This window comes from Channa argus, chromosome 18 (assembly GCF_033026475.1).
Source record: "Channa argus isolate prfri chromosome 18, Channa argus male v1.0, whole genome shotgun sequence".
Lineage (NCBI taxonomy): Eukaryota > Metazoa > Chordata > Actinopteri > Anabantiformes > Channidae > Channa > Channa argus.
In genome coordinates, this window is record NC_090214.1 from 10049141 (window position 1) to 10072531 (window position 23391).

A 23391-nucleotide genomic window follows, 5' to 3' on the forward strand; every position below is an offset into this window, starting at 1 on the left:
AGTACTACTAAAAATAAACAATTTAATATGCCATACTTAATTGAAATGCATCCTTTTCGGCAACAATTCCCACAACTCGTTATTCATCTCCCACAAACAGCTAAACACACCCCTACAGCAATCCTAATTCCATTTTTTAAAAATATTTTTGTCAAGGCATGCTGACAGATTGCCTTGTGAATTTAGCACTATCTGCGTCTTATTTTGCTCCTAATCTATATTTATAATCTCAGTTCCTAGGACAGTAATTCTTGAATTGCATTCACAGTCCCTCAGCCACATGCTGTAATCCCTGCTTGACACTGATCTTAGATGCCACAGCACCTGTTCTGTCTCAAGATGAGAGACAACATTGCATTCTTTTGATGATTTTTGACTTGTCTTGTTATTCATAAAATGGCAGATTAAACATTTATACTGTAAACACTTTGTTGGATATAAGTATGTGGATTATGCGATTTATCAAGTTTGCAAGGTCTTTACTGTAAATATGATAAGTAACTTAATTTTCATCAGTGCCATTGTTATTGTATATTATATCAAAACAAGACACACAGAGAGCTGCTGCTTAAGGGCACAGGTATTTTGCTGTGTTTATGTTGTCGTCTCTGGTAGATAGCTCAGATGACTATTTAATTGCCTATATGACAAATCTTTCCTTCATAATAAAATATACTGTAGAATACATGTTTTAATAGATCTACTGTATCTCTGTATCAAATTGATTTTTATAAAATACATCAGCTAAACATGCCTATTGCTGGGGTCATATATGCAGTCAGCTACATGTGGGTGACACAAAGAACTTGCTACACATGTTCCCTGTTCAACAATATATTTGATAAATAAAACCCATTTAATGAAGGAACGAAAGTTTCTTCCTTTTCTTAATCGTTCTTATCCATGCCTGTGACCTGGATTGTATCAAGTTGTCTTGATCCAGTGTCAAGATCCCATATTAGGAAAGGGATTGGTGTGTCTTTGATGCCCTAGATTACTAGTAATCTTATCTCTTCAGATTATAAAAGATTAGGAGAGTGCAAAAAAATCAGGTACTTATCGAGCCAATAGGGATTTGTTCCAGACATTAAACTGAGGTAAAATATTGACATTTTCTATTAAATATGGCATGGATGAATAAACTATGTCTAGCTTTAATAATATGAATTAAATCATATTTCCTGCACAGTGCAGTGGGTTTTTCTTCGCATTGTGAATCTAAAGCTGATTATGTTGAAAACTTCTGGGGGATTTGCTTGTTTACCATATGAAATATTATTCATAGATTTTAACAAATGATACTCACATTCTGTTCACTGTTTATAACTGAATCTTGACTCTGGTTATTTTTCCTGATCATATATATATAAAATCATCCCTGTTTTGATTGTGTTGATTTAATCTGTCTGAGAACCAGATTAGGTGACAGTGGTGAGAAGGCAGGTTGAATCTTTAAATGGAGTCAAATTACTAAATTACTTTGCTCAGCATTAGAGTCACACAGTGTGTATGGTAGCTCTTTTACAATAAATGAAACGTCCAACATTTACTGTAAATGAATGAAATATGGGATGTACACAGACAGTCTCACTTGCATAGTGCCAGGATCTTGCACGTAGCACTGACACAGGAAACAAACACAAACACACACCACTATTCACACCCACACACACAACCAAGAGACACTAGTTCCTATTGAACCTGGTCCAAACACACACTCTCAATTAGTCAGGGCCGCCAAGGCGACGTCGACGCGAACTTCCAAACAATAGGCACAGGGGATTCATAAAGCACCGGGAGGAAACATGAGCTAATACACTATTCCAATTAAAGAAACATTTGTTGCCTCTGACACCTAAATGTGATTCTCCACAGCTGTGGCGTGCTCCAGTACAATAGTAGGTCTACAAGGGCAGGGTTTGTTGTATTGTTGGCCGTCGATTGTGTGAAAGGTTGAGTCAGGCCCAGGCCCGGTCTCTAGAGAGGTATGCTTCATCATAGCAGAGGAGACCTTTTGTTTTCCCTTTTCAAAGGATTTCCAGCACTCCCTGCTCCAATCATAGCCCCTAGTCATAAAAAAAACAAAAAAAAACAGAAAGCTCAAGTGGACGGTGATGGAACATGTAAAAGTACTTCTCTGGCTGTGAGGTTTACTGATGATCGTTGGCTGTTGTGAAGGCTATTGGGAAGACAACCCACATGTAAAAGACTGTGTGCATTGTGAAATACTGGATGATGATTTAACTTTTGCACACAGTTACAATAAATTATGTTAGAGATTTGTTAGATGATAAGCTGTAATCACACTGACCTTAAATTCAAAGAATATTTGGGGTCATTAAGTGAATCACTTTGGCGTTATCCTGTACCCACATTGCGTGTAGCTGGTGAGTAGTTTCTATAACAGCAGGGGTCACTCTTCTCTCCTCCCTTGTGAAATATTTAGAGCTTTGTCCTAACAAACAGCAACAACATAGCCGCACCGGCAGGCAAAGATTCAATCATACGCACGTGCATGTAAGTGTGTTTAAAGCACCGCATGCATATTGTTATGTATGTCACCAACTTCTTCTTCTTCTTCTTCTTTTCCTTTCGGCTGCTCCCTTTCAGGGGTCGCCACAGCGAATCATGTGCCTCCATCTAACTCTATCCTCTGCATCCTCTTCACTCACACCAACTAACTTCATGTCCTCCCTCACTACATCCATAAATCTCCTCTTTGTTCTTCCTCTAGACCTCCTGCCTGGCAGCTCCAACCTCAGCATCCTTCTACTGTTATGTATGTCACCAACATTGAGTGAATTTCAATACATGCTCACTGTTCTGCCCTGTTCCACAGAAAGTTCTGCATGCATCGTGTCACAGTAACATAGCTCCCATCAGCAACTGCAGTATTGCTTGTCTTGTGGTAGCTGTGGTTAATGTCATACAAGAACAGCTACTGAGACGCCCATGGACTCACAGAAGCTTCCTGCCAGGGGCATGTCACTGACTAACCCAGGCCTGGAGTGTCAGCTTTCTCTGGGCCCAAAGGGAAGGCCTTTCAATCTGAGGAACCATGGCTCCAGCGAACAACACACACCAGCCCGAGCCCAATTCACTAACCTGGCCACAGAAACCACAAAGTCCTGTATCCAGTTTAAATTGACAGAATAAGAAAACACTGATCATCCAACTCCAATTAAATATTCAACATCAGAAGAATCCTAAACATAATATACTGTAAATAAACTGTATGCCTTTGTAATACTGTAAATATGACTTAATATTTGAACAAGCAACCATCTGGTTGCCCTTCTTACATGTTTAAAACCATCAGAAGAAAACAACTTCAAGCATAGAACAAAGGAAAATCCGTTTATTGCATTCAGGAAGTATTTTTAAAAACATTCTTGAGAAAATCTATGTATACACAGTACAGAAGAAGTGATGCTGAACTGAAGTTGCTCTTAAATTTCACTTTTTCTCCTTTGTACCTTCTGTTTGAACTGCAGCATTGATGAAATCCAGAGGTAAAATAGCTTTGGTGGGTGCTTTCCTTTTCAAATCTCTCATCTCAAGCAGGCTAACCTGATCCCATGCTGCCAGACCCTGAGCTGGAGATCATTGCACTTCCTGGTGTCCCAGTAATGATTGTTAATGATGTCATCTGATCAGGAGAAGAGGATGTGTGCGGGTATGTGTATTTGTGCGTTCAGAATGTGGTCTGTGTGTGTTCATGTGCGTATATTCATGGGTGAAGATACCTCGGCAGACTGAGTAGTGGGTCATTTTATGTTGGCGGGGAGGGGGGGTTGCAGGAAGTGTGGAGGACAATGAACTCCAGTGTCTGCTCATACAAACATAACTGTCTTGTTCTGTCTGAGCAAGAAGCCTCCCCTCCCCTATCCTTACCCATTACTTGTACACCCCACCTCCCCATCACCCCATCACCCCCATCAGCCAGAGCAGGGGTCACAAAGTAATTACTGTTCAGCTCTTCCCCTCAAAACCTATTCAGCTCCTTCACGTCATGGACAAAAGCGGATTACAGACCACTACACATTAAATACTCATAGGCTTTGTAGCTATAGGTAGCTTACTTTAAAGATAAAATCCACAACTTAGAGTGATGCCTAATAATGTGCAACATAGATTTCCTGGCTGGTAAAATCTGATACACTTGGCATCATTGTTGTTATGTTTTTCTTTCTTGCAACATATACCGTCAAGTCCAAAAATCTGAAACCATATCTGAAATCTGTGACATTTTTTTAGAAACAATCAAAAATTTTGAGGGTTTAGAATGAAAATATACATTAAATTCTGTTTTTCTATGTTAGTAATTACATTAAAGCAAATTAATAGCACTGCAGGACTCCTTTATACAAAAGTTAGATCTCCTTGAGTTTTACCCAATAAGCTTAAGAAGTCCTCCAACCTTAAAACTCATTGGATCGTTCTTCTCTAGCCTCTCATATGATCCCACAGGACCTTTTGTTTAAATAGCATCGCCACATAGGAAGGCAGGTGTCTGGGGAAACCTTTTTTTCACCTTACAAAGTCAAAAACAACACTGGACTAAAACTGTAATTTTGATCAATTTACAGCCACTGTTCACTCATAAAAATTAGTGATCTAAGCAGCACATTGATTGTGGGAAAACACCTCGCAATGTCATGTCATGGCTGGACTGAAGATTTCTAATAGATGCACCTGGCACTGACAAAACGTTTATTCAGTGGTATCCAAAGGACGATAAGGTGGAGCGAAAGTGACCCCAACGTCGGAGATTGATATCTCATGCTTTGATAGATAGATAAGCAACTTCAAACACATACAATATGCAAATACAATGATTCTGTGCTAAAATCAAATCATAAATAATTAGAAGGTGGAGTATATAACCATTATCTCACATTCATCTTTGTATCTAGCCGTTGTTCCAGCATTGTCACCTGTCTAGAACACAAGCATATGAACAGGCATGCTATGAGCTGTGTGACTGGAGCATGCAGAGTAAAGCCACAGAAACATATGGAGACAGGACATTAGCATCATTTTAAAAAGTTATATTACTGCTGTTATAAATGGAGATCAAAACAGTTTCCAGACCCCAGAGAACATGGCCTTGCTGTTAGATAGGCTAAAAGCTGCATCCGTCTCACACAAACAATGTTTAATGATTTCCTCATACAAACGTAAAGATGTGGGCAGACAAGGCATTATAAAAGCCTTGCAGATAGTACTAATGGAGCCGTGGTTGTTAATGGGCCAGCAGCACTCTCAGTGATAAATGATGCTTATCACAGTCAAAGCACCAAGGATTTGTTACATTTCTCCCCCTGCCCATCCTTTGATGCAGCAACTGATAAAACCCTAATGATCTGTGGCATGGTTGTGGCTTACCGTGGTGTCATATCAGGAAACGGCTTCCCAAGTTTTTATCTTTTAACTTAATATTAAGAATAAATAAAAATAAACAAAAAATAAAATCACATTTTTTTAACAGAAAGACTACTGTCTAGGCCAATCGTCTGCTGATCAGGCCGTAATCTCTGAGATCTGTGGTTGACAAAAGCAAGTCATGGCCCATGTTTCAGGAGCCTTGTCTGGGGAGAGACGCACAGGAGACCGCAGACCACTTGCCAGTCCTAAGACTGGTCCTTAGCCAAATGGGTGTAATTACATCATGTTTGGCTCCTAACTCAGTGGAGGGGGTGAAGGTGAAGGGGCATGACCCTGCACTTCCAGAACATGACCTGAGAATGTAGACATGAGGCTTGAGTCAGCCTGCGACAATGGCTAACGTGGTGAGCGGGCTAATGGGCCACAGCTGATGTCCTCCAGCACCCATCTGTTCCTCTCACCTCCACGAATCCCACATTATGAATCTCTATAGAGTATTAAATGATATTTTCTATACAATATTTTAGATTTTCTCACTTATAGGCACATAACTGTGGTAAACATTTGATGTTGTCTATGTGTGTTTTTAGTACTGAAGGCACTGCGTATAATCACAAGGGAAAGCAAATGCTGCAACCTCTTTGTCTACAATTGCATAAAAAAAGTCCTTGCTCGTGTACTCAAGTGCACAAATGCACTCGTTCATCAAAATTATATTTTACTATATCTGCTCTAATACAGAATATATATATCCTCATTAACTATGAGCTGACCCAGGAAATTTATATCATACTGGCTAATAAAGTTGTCTTTTGATCTGGTCATTAATACACCATTAGGACTATATTTTATGTACTATTTTATGTAGCACTCACTACCTTAGACCCTATTATAAGCAAAATGATCAATATCCAGATATGTACTGTATGGTTCTGGAAAAGGAGCGTTTTTTAGTTATAAAGTAGTTTGAGCCCAAACATTATTGTCAAAGCAGCAAAAGACATCTTGAAAATTTGCGGTAAATCAGAGGCAGATGTGTATATTTATAAAGATAAATTGAATTAAAGGCTAGTCCGTGCTTTGTTGCTCAAGTCCTCAGTGGTCTTCTAATCATGCTGTCTGAGATTTAACTGGCTTCAACAGGTAATGCTATTTAAGGGGAACTAAGGCAGGCCCCAGGAAATGAAACACGGTCGCCTTAAAACGGATTGTTGAAGGGGTGGTTGACCCCCCCCAGCAAACCCCATACCCCCTTCCTCAGTATTTGGGGCTAAACAGAGCTAACTAGAAAATAAATAATTAAGCTTTGAAGTAAAATGCTTTCTATGGAATGTATTTGTTTCTATGGGGCCAAAACCATGCTCTGTATACAAGAAGCAAACCAGTACTCTAACATCCATTGGAACAGGAACAAAAATACAAATTTTGCTTGTTATAACTTTTTATCTATGCTGGCTATTTGATATGGATCATTGCAGGGGTGTCAGATTTCATAGGAGCATATTTCAGCCACTACCACTTGTAACTAAAGGGGGAAATCAAAAATGAGGAAGGGCTTCAAAATGAAGGGTAGTGATAAAAAAAAATGTGATTTGGGATTTGGCCTTTAGAATCAGTATAAAGTATGAAATATTGGTAGATATTTTCTTAAGAGTAACATAATTTTCTGGAGTGGTATCCAAAAAGTTTTTGAATCTTTATCAAGAAAAACAAAAATTTCTTTAACATTTTCGCCAAAAATGTTTTTAGGTAAGTACAGTTAGAGTATGAAAATTTTCAATTCACTGGTGACAAATAACTTTTGTTAAAGTCATATTGAAATTTAAATGGACTTATTTAACTTTCTATGATCCCCTCTGTAGCATCCAAGCCAGGCTGAGTGTCCTGACAGGTTGTCTAGTCTCAAGCCTCCCTTCCCTCCTGCTCTTCAGACAGACGCAGCCCTCATCAAGGGGAAGGTCTTTCATAATTCCCAGTCAGGTCTGCCATTTTTCACCTTTGTCTAAAAATACAATGGAAGAGGAGGGGGGGTCTGAAAGATTGCTCAAGAATTGCCGGAACAAAGGGAACAAGCTTGGATGGGCTAAAAATACAGCACGGCGTGTGAATACGATAAAGGACTATATGAGAGGAGGCTGACAAAGCTTTGCTGACTTTAAAGTAGGAGAACAATGTGGCAGACACTTTCAGGGCGTTTGGCTACACACTGTGGCGGCTGGACAGGCTGTGAAGCAGGATGTTAACATCAGCCCTCATGGAGAGAACTGAGGACTGCTATAATAAGGCAGTTTAAGAACGAATGAAGGAATCATTTTTCTACGAATTTTGATAATATTAATCCATGATGAACATTTAGAGAACTTAACAAATAAGTATACACATAAAAAACAAATTAATAGAGGAAAAGAAAGGTCGAGAAAAAGAGAGGGGTTGAGAAAGGGTTTAAAAGGAAAGTGCAATCTGAGAAGGGCCTGCGACCCCTCATCTCATCGATTTAGACAAGGAGGGCTGGACTTAATTACCTTCAATTTTCCCCCAGCCATCACTTTCCCCGTTGATCACTTTTCAAGTGAATGTGTATGTGAGTTTAGTGGGATAAAAGTGTGTATGTCAGAACCAGGGGAAGAAAAACTAGGTATATGTTTTCAAGGCCAAAGCGTTGCGGTGGATGCGGTGCTCTGGAAATTGTGCGCTCCTTCATCTGTAATCTGATTTCAATGGCACTGCCTTTAGAGTTCGAGTCAATCTGATTTTCTGCCTTGACTGAGTTTGGTGTGTGTGGGTGTGTGTGTGTGTGAGTGTGTCGCCACTACAGGAGGTTAAATACTTACAAGGCACCACTCAGTCAGTCAGTCACTTTCCTACTGAGGCATCATGGGAGCGTTTGATTGGGTAAGTTGCAGAGAGTGGAGTCAGTTAGACAGTGTGGAGTCATGTGAGATGGAGGGGGATGAAGGGAATGCAATCATGTACCAGTTCAACAGGTGGCTCACAGGTTTTTCATGCAGATACAATACAGCAAAATATGTGTTACTTATAACTTAGCCCATGATACCCAAACCTAAACACATATCACCCTGCAGATGAAGTGTTCATAAGTGGAAGTTAGAAAATATATGAGAGGCCTCAGCCTAAAACCTAAACAGCCCCCACCCAAGATGATCAACATGAACAATTAAAGACTCCTGATTGCTGCTCTGTGCTGACGTGTGGACCTCCCTTTTCCGTGAATTAAGCCTGTCCAGTTTCTCCGCTTGCATGCTTGCAAGCAAACACACATGCAGGCACACCCGCTCCGATGTGGTGCTGTTTACTCTAATTAGTATCAGTTCATTTACAGTCCACTGACCCAGGGTGACCTCCTGGATCTGGGTCAACCGGGACAGGCAGTGCCATGATGGGGATGGGTGGGTACAAGGTAAGACAGGCTGTCTATGTGAAAGTCTAGTGTCACATGTGTCTGTGAGGAGAGGAGGATGGATGTCTGGTACTGTAACAGTAAGTGTGTCATGCCTATCTGTGTACGTGTGTATGTTCAGGTACCGTGTGGCTAGCAGTGTCTGTCGGCGGATGACAAAAGTTGGTGTGTGTGTCTGGTTGTTTGAGCACATGAGCGGGACTCAGTGACTGTGTATGTGTGTGAGCGTATTCCTCATTGTGCTGGACTTCAGAGGCCCAAGCGTCTCCTGCTTCCTCTCGGAGGCAGTGGGTTAAAAATAATGTGGTGTGCAGTGAGCGGCTGGGAGCAAGGCGCAGACAGCTAGGAGCCAGAGTGTCACACACACAGACACACTCACTCACACACCCACACACACTCTCAGGCATAGCAGCAGGGCTATAGGGATTTTTTTCCCTTTTTTATGGATATCTCACTCACTGACTTAATATCCCCATAAATGTTCACATACACAAACAGAAATACTTGGTCATCATTCACCCACACCTCATCCGATGCCTTTCTTCCTGACTAGATAAAAAACAGCTGTCTCACCTTTCTCTTTTCACTTATTCTCCACACTAAATTCTCATTGTACCTTTTCTCCCTTGAGAACTTGTAATTTCTATGATGCAACTTGGATAGAGCATGGACTGTAAGACACATTTTGAATTCAATGCAGTTTTGTTAAAAGAGCAGGGTATTAATTCAGCATAGTTTCAATAGGCTGCTTTGTAAAGCAGTGGAGCTCATAACTGGTAAAGAGCAAGGTGATTTGTACCTAAAATTCAAGGTAACTAGACACTTCAATGGATTAGTTGCATCCTCTATCAGTAACTAAAGAGACATACCTACAACACAAGGTGGCACCGAGATCTTGAAGGTAACCGAGTAAACCTTTGACACCAACATGACATGCGCCAGTTCGCCTCGACTATGGGCAAAGCATGAGAAGAAGAGACTGATGAGTCACAGGTAATTGGCCTATCGCAACCTCTCCCCCATCCTTCTCCGTTACCCTCCCTCCATTGCGTGAGGAAGCCAGGGCGGCTGCAGTATTCTCTGCTCTGAGATAAGCCTGTCTCCAACTGGACTCGCACACCTCCTGTCATCTGTCTGCTTTTCTTATCAGCTGGCCAGTGCAGCACAGCGGTGTTGACGCTCTAATTAAACTCACCAGATCACACCTGCCCCCCTCACTGACACTACCTTGGATAAAAATTCAGTATGTTCTCTACTGTACTGTAAAGTACTGGGTAAATTTGAATTGAACTGCACAGGAATAGTAAAATGTATTATCTTGTTTGATGATGCAGTGTATTGAAATAAAAGATATAGATATAAAGATAAAGATATATACATACATACAAGAAGACTCAAAAGTCATGAAACATGTACTCTCCAATCAGTGCACAGCTAAATGTTATTTCACAACAGCCAAGGTCCTATCTTCATGTACCCTCAGACAGTCCCTTTGCCCCAAGGTGTGAATGTGTTAATATGTTTGTCAGCAGGTCTGCAGCTTTATGAGGGCCTGTCTAAAATGTCCACTTGCATTCCATCACATATTATTAATGAAACATTGAGTCACCGACTAGAAAGTCCACATGAGTCATCAATTAGATGTTTATTCATATTTATTGTAGTATTTTGATATGAATCATTGTGTTTTGGCTCGAATTTACTTTTTATCGTCAATGTTATATCTGTCTTTGTTTTAGAATTACAGGATGTAATTGAAAAAATACTTCTCACTTTAATTTCTTAACTAAATTGATTCTGAAAATACAGAAAACAAATAAAAATGAAAGATTGAATATAGGTTTAGACTGTGCTTGAAGAAATGAAAATAACTAGCGTCACAAAAACATTATATCTTATCCTTCTTTATTTATTAATAAAACTTCAACTGTTGCACCAGGAAATATAGTACTGCAAGAAGTAATACTAAAACTTAATAGCTGTGAAGAACTGTAAGCCCACACAATGCAACATTTTCTTTACAATTATCTGACTAAAGTGTTCACAAAGTGGGAGTATAAAACAGATTTTTTGGATGACTTTATATTACTCTTACTCAGATCAAATGCATATGTCTGATTTCAAAGCCGTGTTTTCACACCTTTCTGTGTTCTTATCAGTGCCTTTTAACCCAGAGCAATTCAACAATTAAATCGCCTTGGTAGACAAAATCAATACTCACTGTTAAGACACTGATCTTAACCATTAGGTTATGTGGGTCCAAGCATTCATGTGAACCAAATAGCCTATTTTGTCTCCATTCACTCTATCTGTGACACTGTGTGCATGATAAGGAGGCACTGATAGAGTTCGGGAGAGATACTTGAGCCGAGAGTTGCACACAAACGGTGCTCTCATAAATGTTTATAGCTCACCATTCAACTTTGCTTAGATGTTGAATGTGTCACTCAGTGATAGCGGAGCCTGTCAGCTGATTTATGGTCATCCCTGAAATTGCCTTAGTGACGCCTGGAGAGGATGACTAACCAACTCAGGTAGGGTCAACAAGCTCAGACAGTCAGATAAGAGAGGGCAAGGCAGACAGACGCAAAGAGAGAGACAGAAAGGGAGAGCCTTTGGGACGGATAAGGAGAATAAGGGTCACTCCACGTAAACATGGCAGACATCTCTTGATCTGCCCTGAAGACACAAGGCCAGACACAAAGTATTTTATCTGACTGTTTTGTTGTTGGTCTGAAGATTCCTATTAGAGAACATGCGCGTTTACACTTCACATTTTCTTATATAGTCATTATTGGTTCTCTCTAACTATATAGCTAATACACAGTATTTCAGTATGTCCTTGTAGCCAGCAAAGGCACTAATGTGGCATTTATCCAGCATGATATCATTACATAGAGTGTGTCCCTCTTTTGCTCTCTTTTGCTTCTCCCAGTTGAGACATCAGGCCTCAGCACCATTTGTCTCAATCAGCTGCCACTGTTTCCATTTGGTCTGTACACCCATTCAATATTGAAACCAGCAGCTCCTAGTTCAGACATTAAAACTTGTACAGACACACAAACACACAGCATCAGTAGCACACCAGCAGCACACCAGCATGTCTTGATGCCTTGCCACACATCCCTCTATAATGCCATTTAGAATAATAGGACTGTGAGCAAATAGCAGTTAACTGTGTTAACGTCTGAATCTGGTCCACCATGCCTATACGAGCATCTGTCATCTTTATCAATAAGCAGAAGGTCTGACATGAATGCAATTTGCCCCTTGAAACCTCTTGTCCCTATGTCATCTAAATCCATACACAAACACATTCTGTCACTGACAATAATGTCACAGGTGCTTGTGTTGTCCTCTGACCTCAGAAGTGTGTGTATTTGCAGAGATGGACTTCCTCTTCTCCCGATTAAGGCATGCTGAATCATATCAGTGCGCCCCAAGCTGAACCCTGACCATAAAAAACAACACTAATTTTTTGGAGGTGTGTTCGATTTTTGGGGGGTAGGCTGTAGCTTTTGAGGGTGAAGGAGCTGGACCTTCCTCCTGACACTGACCTCCTGACCTCCTTGACCTGCAGGGCAGCCTGGACAAAGGAAGCCTTTCCCTTTTAATTCTGCCCAGGGAGCATTATATAGGACCTGACCCTGTACTCCTCTTAACCTTTTGGACCTCCGGCCTGATGTCCATGATTTAGGGCAAATTTCATTACATGCTTTTTCCGGATGAGACTGTTGGTTAAGAGGATGTGGCACTGCAACAACTCAGCCTGATTAAAATGTCAGGTAGGGCATACAGCTGAGATGACAGGTTCAACTCCCTGGGTTAAAACCCTGGGTTAAAACTAATATTTTTCAGATAGCCAATTGAAAGACAATGTATATACACTGGATTAAACTATATGAAAATAGTATGTACTTGCATGTACCAAATTCATCAGCCATTCACTGTATTGGAAATATATGTAATGTGAGCCCTGGCAATTCACACACTGAGTGTGATAGCCATCGTACTCTCTGCAAAAAAGCCATCTGGAGAACTTGTGAAGCTGTAACAAGCAGAACAGAATGCCAACACCATGGGGGACAAAAGATGAGTGAGCAGTGTCAAAAAGGGAAGACTCTTAAGAATGGCTGCCGTGATAGGCGCCTGGGCCTGTGCTGTCTACCTGTCTCTCTTCCTAACTGCCATGTTCTTGTCAGTGTTGACACCCTGTCAGCCCCACCTAGCTGGGGCCATGTGGGTAGCAGGCAGGCGGCTGAGATGGAGGTACACAAAGCAGGCAGGCTGAATGGGACTGACTGGGCTGGGCTCTAATGGAGCCAGCCTTCCAGACACAGACAATAGCAGGGCCTGAGGCCGGGGCCTGAAACCTGAAGCCCCGGCCTGGTATTTTAAGAGGCCTGAGTGGCTCTGGAGCCAGTTGTCAATCAATAGGTGCACACAGTCAGGCAAAAACAAGACTTGGAATGGTGGAAAAATTGAGTCGATGACAGGGGACAGAAACTATTGACAGATATTCCATTTTTTTTCCTTTTCCTTTTTGGTGAGGCAATCTTAAGATTTACCTTTGGGTCTTTTCATGCACACCACAAAACCGCACAAACACTGCTATTCATTTCAGACCAAGGTTGCTGCTTACAAACCATAGTCTTCATTGTCTAAAGTGCCTCAAGAAGGGCTGGAGAGGAAGGGAGGGGTGTGTGTGTGTGCGTCTTGCGGCTTCATCAATACATGTTGCTTTCACCATTTTAGGCTGCTGTTTGTGCGCCCACGCATGCATGTGCATGCGGGTGTGTGTACCCATACCCCAAACAACATCAGCAGAACTCTGCTCCCTGCTCCTTTCACAAACACTCGCATCATTTTGTCAGGAAGGAAAGAGCCAGTCTCCTTTTCGCTCCCCTCCTCTGACACCTTGAAGACATCTGAGGGGATGGGGTTTGAAGACGTTGCTTTTGAAAGCCAGGACCTGTCTTTGTGGAAAGACAGATTGTAATAACCCATGCAATGAACCTATATCTCAACAGTAGTGGACAAAGCCTCCCTTGTTTTTGCATTAGTCGCTGTTGCTCATTCATATCTGTGCCCCCCATTATCTTTGGCAGATCACCGTGTTGTCCTACCTGTCCACCAGATGCCCTCATTATGTTTTCTTCCCCAACAACAGTTTGTTGTTTATTTAAGTAATCACTAAGTAGAGTGGATCACCTTAGTGTTTTTTGCCTTATGTAGCTTGCTGGCTCAAGTCATTTTCTTCTGGATCGTTAATCGCATTCACATGAGCACAAATGACATTAACACTTTCCATCGTTTATGTTTTGTCTGATTGCCAGTAAAACTTAAAACTCATACTCCCTGCTCTTGTTAAGTTCACAATGTTACTGGCAGCATTTTTAATAGCAACTGATGAAAACAAATCTGTGCTTTTACTGTCAGAAAGATTTCTGTTGTAACTTTCTGAATGTCAAGGGCCAAAAACTGTTGAATTGGGTGTCTGAGATTACACACACTAGTCCTGACTGGAGTGTTGCAGCCCTCTTTGCCAGTAAGATGCAGATTAGAAGTGACCAGTGGTACCATCAGAGAGCGGCGCCTGCCTCTTGTTTGTCAGTGAAACATGCGTCCAGACACATCTGCAAGCAGTTGACTGGGCCTTTTCCTGCCGCTCTTTTCCTGAGAGGTCTGGAAGGGTGACATGCTGATGCTGACCTTACTGTGCCCCGCATGTCACTTAACCTTCATGTTAGATGTCAGCTCCCCTGCCACCTCCATTCAATTGCCCCAACCCTGACACCAAACACAACGCATTCGCTGTTTAAAGTTGTGACCTCGAACTTGAGAAAGCGAAGGAGATGTTTTCATCTGAGGAAAGTTTTGATTAAACCCCTAACTAATTGCCATGTTTTAGATAATATAGAAAGGGCACTCGAGGAAATACATGATTGTTTTATTGAAATCAAAAAATGTGTGTGTGACATTGACTTATAAAGTTCCCTTAATTAACATAATTCATATTACGATAGGACGTTACTCTAGTGTATGTCCGTGCCTGCCAAAATGACACTGACTTTTAATGATGAACCTGAAACCATGAAAACAGTCAGTTTCTCACCCAGAGTGGTTATGAAGTTCAGCCTTTGAAACATCACTGGTCTTGTGATAAACTGCTTCAAAAAGTTTACATTTTCTTTGCCTCTGGAACTCTAGAAACACAAGCTGGAGCTGTATAAATCTGCCAGGGCTGCAGAGTTGAGCGTATACAGTCTTGATTTACACATTCCAGATGGGAGATTACAAGACTGTGGTGAGGCACTGGAGCATCACAGGCTTTCTACTTCATCCATCCACTGCCCTGCTCCCCTTTGATGGAAATCCCTCTTGTCTTAGTGGTGAACATTATGAGCTTCCTGATAAACAAACAAAAGCACAAAAGAAATTTAAAAGTCTGCTTTTGGGGAGGTATAGTGTAAGCAATAAAACACACTTGGGCTATTTTGGTAAGACACTGTATCTGGTGCTAATATGAGTTTGCAAGAAACAATTTCAGCACACGAGACCCTGAGCATGAGTCGTATAAGACATGAGAACTCTCCTTTGGTTCAGCACAATGAGACATTGTTGATCATGTATTCCGACATTTCTCCTCAGACGTCTCCTCGGTGAACTTGCATAAGAAGTTACTGAAACAAAGGACTTACACAGAGAGTGCTCATATTGAGACACTGCTCTTTGGTGAGACCTGTGTGCGTGTGTGTCTGCATGTGCTTATGTGGTGTAGGCAGCACACTTCCCCCCCTAAGGGCCTAGCCAGGGGTGCGTAAACAGTGATCCTATGGTACTGGGTGGAACAATTCAGTGTCAGGGAAAAGGTCAGCTATCGCTGCTCAGCTCCATCAGGTCAGAGAAAAACACTGCACGAGCAGGCTAAAGTCATAAGGGGCTGGAGAATATGTTTCCAATAGACCCTCGTCAGGCTGTGTTAGCATCTGTGTCCAACACGTGCACCGCAGGGATCATGACCCTCCACTTCCCCTTCCCTTGCTCTCCCCAGTGGGCACAGCAGCCCTGCAAGGTCACAACACAGCTGAATGGGGCAGAGGGAGGCACAGTATAACCTGACCCCCAGCAACCACCCTCCCCTAAAGCCCCCGACTCTCCAGGACATTTTCAGAGAGGAGAGGAACAGAGAGCTCCCGTATCTGCCAGGGTCATTGGCAGGCTGCAAAATCACACCAGCACCCGGAGCATTTGGCTGGAGGGAGCAGAGGCAGTGAGCTAAGGGTGCAGCATTGCCCACATGCTTGTTCATCTGTGAGGAGGAAGTTGAAAGCTAAAAGAAAGGGGTCGGGGCTAAAAATGGGTGAGAATATGTCTCTTACGCATTCAGACTATCACTGGAGGCACCCTGTTGATCACACCGTAGCCAATGGTACTGTCGGCCGTGATCACTGTACACACAGGCTGAGCACTGCTAAAACACAGACCGACCGCAGAGACCTTTATGTTAGTTTTACCTGCAGTAACACAATTCATGTGTGGCATTATAAGCCATAATAGAAACTGATGGGCTTACAGAGAAGATAAAGATCATTTCCAAAACACATAAAAGTATTTTTACTCACATTCACACACTGTGGTTTTTTATTTAGTATGAAATTACTACTCACATACATCATCAAATTACTGAATAAATGTAATTACCTGTATAATACTTGTCTTACTATAGATGAGGTCCCACCCATTTTACACAGAATGGTGTACAAAGTACACTTCTAAGTTAAGATAGATAAACAATAAAACTAGTACACATGTAGCCATTATCTTATCTCAGTAAAAGGAATTGAGAGAAAGAGAAGTAGAAGTGTTGTAATGCTTTTCTAAAAACGATGTTGAGGATAAGGAAGACATGAGTCAAACCAAGACATTCAAATTATTACTATGACATGAAGTTACTTTGTTGCTTGTAATGGTTATCTATTCGATTGATAATTTAAACATGAATTCAAACTATAATAACTTAATTCATCCCTGCATTGTGTATTTTAAAATGTATTTGTACATGCATTTTTGAAAATGGTATCAGAATTTCTGCAGTACCCTCCTACAAAACATAACAAAAAGAGTCCAAATATATCTTCCGCTTGACAGAGGAAAAATAATTATTAATTAAGATGGAGCGCCTCATTTAATTAGTTGTTTCGTTAAGAAAATGAAGGGGGAGAAAGTCCGATCTAAATATGTGGATGGGTCTTCCAATGCATGACCATGAAAATAACAGGATGGGGCTGGAGGAGGAGGAGAAGAGTAAAAAAAGAAGAAAAAAAAACATGCCTGGCTAATTTAAATACAGTCTTATTAGTCTAATGACCAGAGTCTGTGATCACTACTCATCACCATTAATGCCACGTCTCTCCCTTGCTCTGATTGCCCAAGGCTTAGCTTTTTCCCTTTAGCCCACATTCGACTGGGGAACCAACGCGTTTTCCCTTCCACTACACATAAAAAGTGACATGAGGACACTAATGTATGTGGAAAAGGGACGGAAAGCAGGGACGTGAGACACTCCGCACTCCTCCTTTCGTGGTTAATGATATGACATAAGGCACGGAAACCAAAATCTCCTCTCCTTTTAAAAGCCATCAGCTCTGAGGCACGTTTCTATTAAGAACGCTCCTAAATTTTATAATAGGTGGCCCTAACGAGCTTTGGCTTCGCTCTCCTATCTGCTTTCCTCAACTACCATATTGGCTGCATACTGATGCTTATCAAAATGATGAATGCAGCATTAAGTTCAAATGAGTTGGAAGATTGGGAAAGAGTGGAGAGTCGTGTTTATCGTTGCATGATTTGGTCCTGTTTTCTGCTTCACATTGCACAAAGACTGCTTATTATTTTAACCACATGTTTTCAGATATCAGCAATCGCATAATGAGACTATAATATTTAAAAAAGCAGGCTGACCTTACGTGAATGCTTTGGGAAATGGAGGAAAAAAATATTTTACTGAGAGAAAGAAGCTAGCTGAACAGTAGTGATTAACTTGAAGAAGGAAGATGCTGACTTTAAGAATATAAGACATATTTTAAGTATATAGTCCTTCACTTAGACATAGCCAGTTTTCTGAATACTGTCTCTTCTTTGACTTTGCACACACATCGACTTATGTTTTTACTGATCATTTTTGAAACCATCCCAGAGTTGTCTCAATATGCTGAATGCTGTAATATTGTGGAACAATTTTCCATATGGTATATGTTTTTATAAGTAATTGCTCACCATCCAGATTTATAGCCTTTATACAGCCACTATGAAAGAGGTGTTGTCAAGGGCAAAACCCCAGTGAAAGAAAACCTTGGTCATTATTATGAGAGCAAATGAGGTCTGAAGTCCTTTTAAGGCTTCAAATAAAAAAGTCACAACTCTTCTATAAATGCAAACATGTCACTCGCTCACATACTGACACCACCTGACAAACAGGCCACCAAACATTAGGTGAAAACATGAAAGTCACACTTCTAATGCCTTGCATCACTGGGCGTGATTCCACTCTGCAAGACAAAGTGGCACAGCTGGCAGAGAAAAGAGCAAGCAGAAAGCAGGCAGCGTGTTAAATGACCCACGGATGTGAACAACCTTGGTGACTGGGGAAGGCCAGCACTAATTAACGCTGGGCAGCCATGTTGGCTGTCAGGGTGCACAGTCCTTAGATTCTCCCCGGTGGATGTCCTCGTCACTCCTCTGCTACTCCCACAATCAAAACCCTCAGGGGAACTATTCACCCCCTCTCACGCTAGTCCCGGCCCTGTGCATGGTAATGAGGGGATGTTTGTGAAAGGAAAAGCCTGACTCAAACTGTGTCAGTCAAATGCTAGCCTGCTAACACAACCATCTTTATTACCGTCACCTCACTTTATCAACACTCCATTGATGATTCAGCATTCTAATTTGGGAATTCATACCTTGCAACATGTCAGATGATGCTACAGAAATAATATTAAATCCCCCTAAAATTAAATATAGTTACATGTTCTGGCAATTTAAACACTGTAGCCAACATGTGGCTTCTCTTATACATCAAAAGGGGTTCTCCTCAAAGTGTGTGTTGGAAGTGAGAAAAGCACTTGCAGCCAAATTTGTCTGTCAGTCATTTATTGGGTTTCTGACACGTTACTTTTAAATGTTAACATACTATCTGAGCTCTGCATCCTTTTGCACATGGTTTAGCATTCTCACAATGCCAGAACACTACGGAATTAATATTCATCACTGGCAATTTATGGATTCATTTATCACCCACATCCTATTTGTTTCTCTTAATCGACCCTGGGGGTCTGACTATGGCCTTGGCTGGCCACCAGTGCTGGAGCTTTATTCCTCTTCACACAGGCCTAGTGTTAACGCCGCTGGCCAAGTTCACAGATTTGACTGACTGTGGACTTAATGCCGCTTGCCTTGTTTTCAGCACTTGTCCCTCCAGATTTGCCACCCTGGCTGCACAATTTCCTCCAATTCTAATTATTCATCAGCTCGTTATGCCTGCGCCTGGGTACCTCCCCTAATTAGAGGCGACGCAGGGTTTGGTCCCAGGCTAGCCCCGAGTGAGGGAACCAGTTCAGAACCAGTCCGTGGCATGCGCTCATGGAGACTGGGTAACTGCCAGCCTCACCAAGTGTATGGGGGGAGAGGAAGGGCCTGTCTTGACAGTGTAATGTGACGTGACTTCACACTGTCTCTCTCTCGCTCACTCGCTCCCACACACACACACACGCGCGCGCTAATCATCCTGCTATGTCCTATATCTATTAGCATAACCTCTAGTTATTTATAGGAACCCTGGAACAATAAAACTTCTTTGTCTCCGTGGTGTTATGTATTGCCGGCGTAGTGTGAATTATTTTGTTGATTTGTTATTATGCCGTGAAGCTGAGATGCTAAGGCGGGGCTGCTGAGAACAGTGTCAGTGGGCAGGGCAGGAGAGCGTGAATTATTAAATCATTGTTCCCTAATTAACATCAGGCTTTAGACACAAAATAGCCTTTTGAGCTGAGAACAATTGAAATTTTGTCATTATTAAAGTGAACAAATCTGGAAGATAAGAAACAAATGGCCTCTTGTTCACAACACATACTATTTACATTGAAAGCAAGGGAGTGTTTGTTAGTACACATACACATACATTAAGAAAGGAAATCTCCTGTGGATCAGGAGTATTTCCAGGAGGAAGGATTATGTGTTCTGCTGTGTTATTTCATTAGATTCACTAGTGGCTGACTTTATGGTAACGCGCTGACATTATCTCGCAGCCATGGAACCCCAAGACCTTTGCAGCTACAGATGCTTTAATGCAGACTCATAACAGACCTTTAGGACAGCGTTTTTAACTATTTGGAAAAAGGCTAGTATCTGATGGTGCAATTTATAAAACCTGTCCTTTACTATAATAAATTACATTCCTCCATGCAGATGAATTTTCCTGACCATTTGGACAAAAGTTAAATACTAATCTCAATGCCTTTCCTTACTATGGCTGCTTGACCAGTATTTAAGAAAGTTCATTGCTGATGTTCTGAAGGCCTACTAATAGGACAAATGATGGCATCTGTATGAGCATCCTTCCAGTGGCCTCAGGTTTCAGTGTGAACCTGTGTTTCATCTGTCTTTGTGCATTTGCTTTTTAGCACATTAGCAAATCTGCTACTACTGTTAAATGTAATTCTCCATCTTTTTCTCACCTTTTGCTTCTCCCTCTTTTCCCTCCCACATCTTGTCAGCCACACTGGCCTGGAGTAAGTGAGAATGGAGAAATCTGCTGGGGACACGGGTAACACAGGGAAGTGCTCATGGTTACAAAAGTGTACATGACACACACGTCCATACAGTAAACTGACAGACTTACACACATTTATTCACCCTTTTATGCACAAAAGGATTTGCTCACAAACAGTAGTGCTAATTAAAGCCCTCAGTGTGAGAAGAGAAATATGTAATCCTGACATTTAGTCAAGGGAGATTTGTGGAGATGAGGAGAAATTCTAGCGCTCCGCATGAGATGGGCCTGGGGCAAGCTGGCAGACAAAAGGACAGCGGCAGGCAGAGAGGCTGGGATAGGGAGCAGCGGAAAGGTCATCTCCGTGAAAAGGCTAACGTGTCAGTGCTTTTGTTCCTGGCCCTCGGAACATATGTTTGGCCCTCCTCCACGGCTGCCCCTGCTATCAGGATGAAATCTAACCCCCAGCCCCCAAAACGCAAGAACAGAATACACTCACACACTGCTACACACACACACACACACACACACACACACAGTGGACAGTGGTTATGTTACTATAGCACAGTTGTTTAGGATAAATGGCTAAAAGTTGGGTTGAAGGTGTTGCCTTACCACTCTCAGTGGAAAGTAACACCAATCAGGAACACCTGTCTGCTTCTGTGCTCCCAAATCAAGATAAGCAAGAGGTGTCAAAAGAGAAGAAATGAACAAGTGTGATAGAGACTGACACATATTCACAGACTGAAAATGAGGTTAAGGCACATTTACAAATGCATTTATGGATAAACAAATTAAAACAGATAAATGACCAAGTTTAATACTTCCCACTAATATATTAGACAGGGAATTAGATGTGTATATAGATAGACTTATATTGCATTTTTTTAGTGGAATCTGTTTAAAAACAAAAAAAAAACAACAACAAAAAAACCCCCAAAAAACAGAGCAACAGCTGTTACTCACTAATTAAAGCATTATATATATGTTATTTATATTATTATTATTTTTTTCCTCAACAAAAAAACTGAAATGCTGCTAAAAACAATCTGTGGCTTTAGGGAACCGTGACACACTAAGCCAGTGTCAGGTTATCTTAGACTGCTGGTACTAGTTGCACCCTCATCTGTGGCTTTTCAGCCAATACAGCATTACATATTCAGACATTTTATGTGTTCAGAGTAACTATAGCAGTCTGTGGAGATTTACAGATTGTATAGCTGCAGTCCTATGTCTTCTACTGTTCTCATGCGGGAGCAAGAGGTGAGTGCTAGTTGGCTGTCGGCTGTGCTCTTTGTTTAAGTGATAATTTTGGGCCTGGACAAAAGGCAATGTGAGGTGAAACAACACTTCAGTCAGATGAAACTATGCTTTTTGCCAGTTTTCATAACCCTTATGAAAGCAGCAAAAATATTTATAGACATATACATAAACATTCCTAATATAACCAACCATACCTATAAAATATAAACATAGTTTGTATTTAGTTCTTTACTGTCTGTATCCAATAAACTGTAATGGGCTTTTTTCTGCCATGTAAAGGCGGTTGGTTGTCTTTGTTGATTCCACTGATCTATGCTGAACATTACAGTAGATCATGTGTTCAGAATAATGGTATCAAATGGAGAAACAAAAAAGGAATAGTATTTTTCAAAATTGAACATAGATATTTTTGATAGCTCCACTATAGCAGCAGGGATTAGGTGTTGGTGTATGTGCAGCTTTTCACTAAAACAAGAACCTTCCAGTCACAAGCTCCCTTCTGTTACATCTATGCCAGCACTGCCCCAAAGAGTATAACAATTATCATTCCCAACCCTAGACTTTAATAAGCCATCAACCATATTTGGCTATAATGCATCCCTGCACCACACACCCTGCAAAACAACCTCCACCCCGATCTATCACCCAAGCCACACATCACACAAGCTGTCAGGATGCATCAAGGATGGAGCCAAGTTGATACATCTGTGTATGTGTGTTCGTATCAAGAGTATGGAAAGGGGTAAAGGTACGAGGTCTTTCTCATTAAGCTTGATTTATATTGTAGTGTACTGCTATTTGATCCCAGACTACTTACTCTATTTGTACTGCGTAACCACAAAACCTCAACAGACCCTTACGCCTTGTCCCAACGCACACATCCCCAGAAATTACTACACAACACAGTGATGCAGACTGCAACAACATTAAATCATTTTGGTGGCTGTGTCCACGTTTTTTTTTTTGCCTTGCAGTAATTTCAGTACAAGTACTGTAACTACTGTTTAACATCTCATCAACATTATTTGCTCAATATTGAAAATAGCAGCCACATAATCAGGGTGAACCCAGCACTCAAACTTTTGCTAAGACATGGAAATCCATGTAAATATAAGAAGCTATAGTTAGAGTTCAGTGATATGTGACTTTTTAAGTAAAAATACACTAGTGACCTGTCAAATTAAAGACCACAGAGTAAGAAGGTAGCAATAAGTTGTATTTACATAGTCATGTTTTATCCACTCGATTTATCAGCTTTGTTGCTGTTATCAAATTAAGTTGTTAATCATTAATTTCAATCAACCGGCAGCATTTCTCTTTAAGTACAGCTCAATGCTCTTATCATATTTTAGAAAAGGATTTTTCTCTGAGGCTGAATGAACAAATTAGGAGAATGGAGAAAAAAGAGTGTTGCAACTGTGGAGAAAGTGTCCCAGTGTCTCAGGCCATCGAGTAGTTTTCTCGAATATGCTGTTTGTGTGCATATCCATTTTGCGTGTCTAAGACCTCGCCTTTGGTGGCATCTGGGTCTTTTTTTCTTGCAAATCTTCAA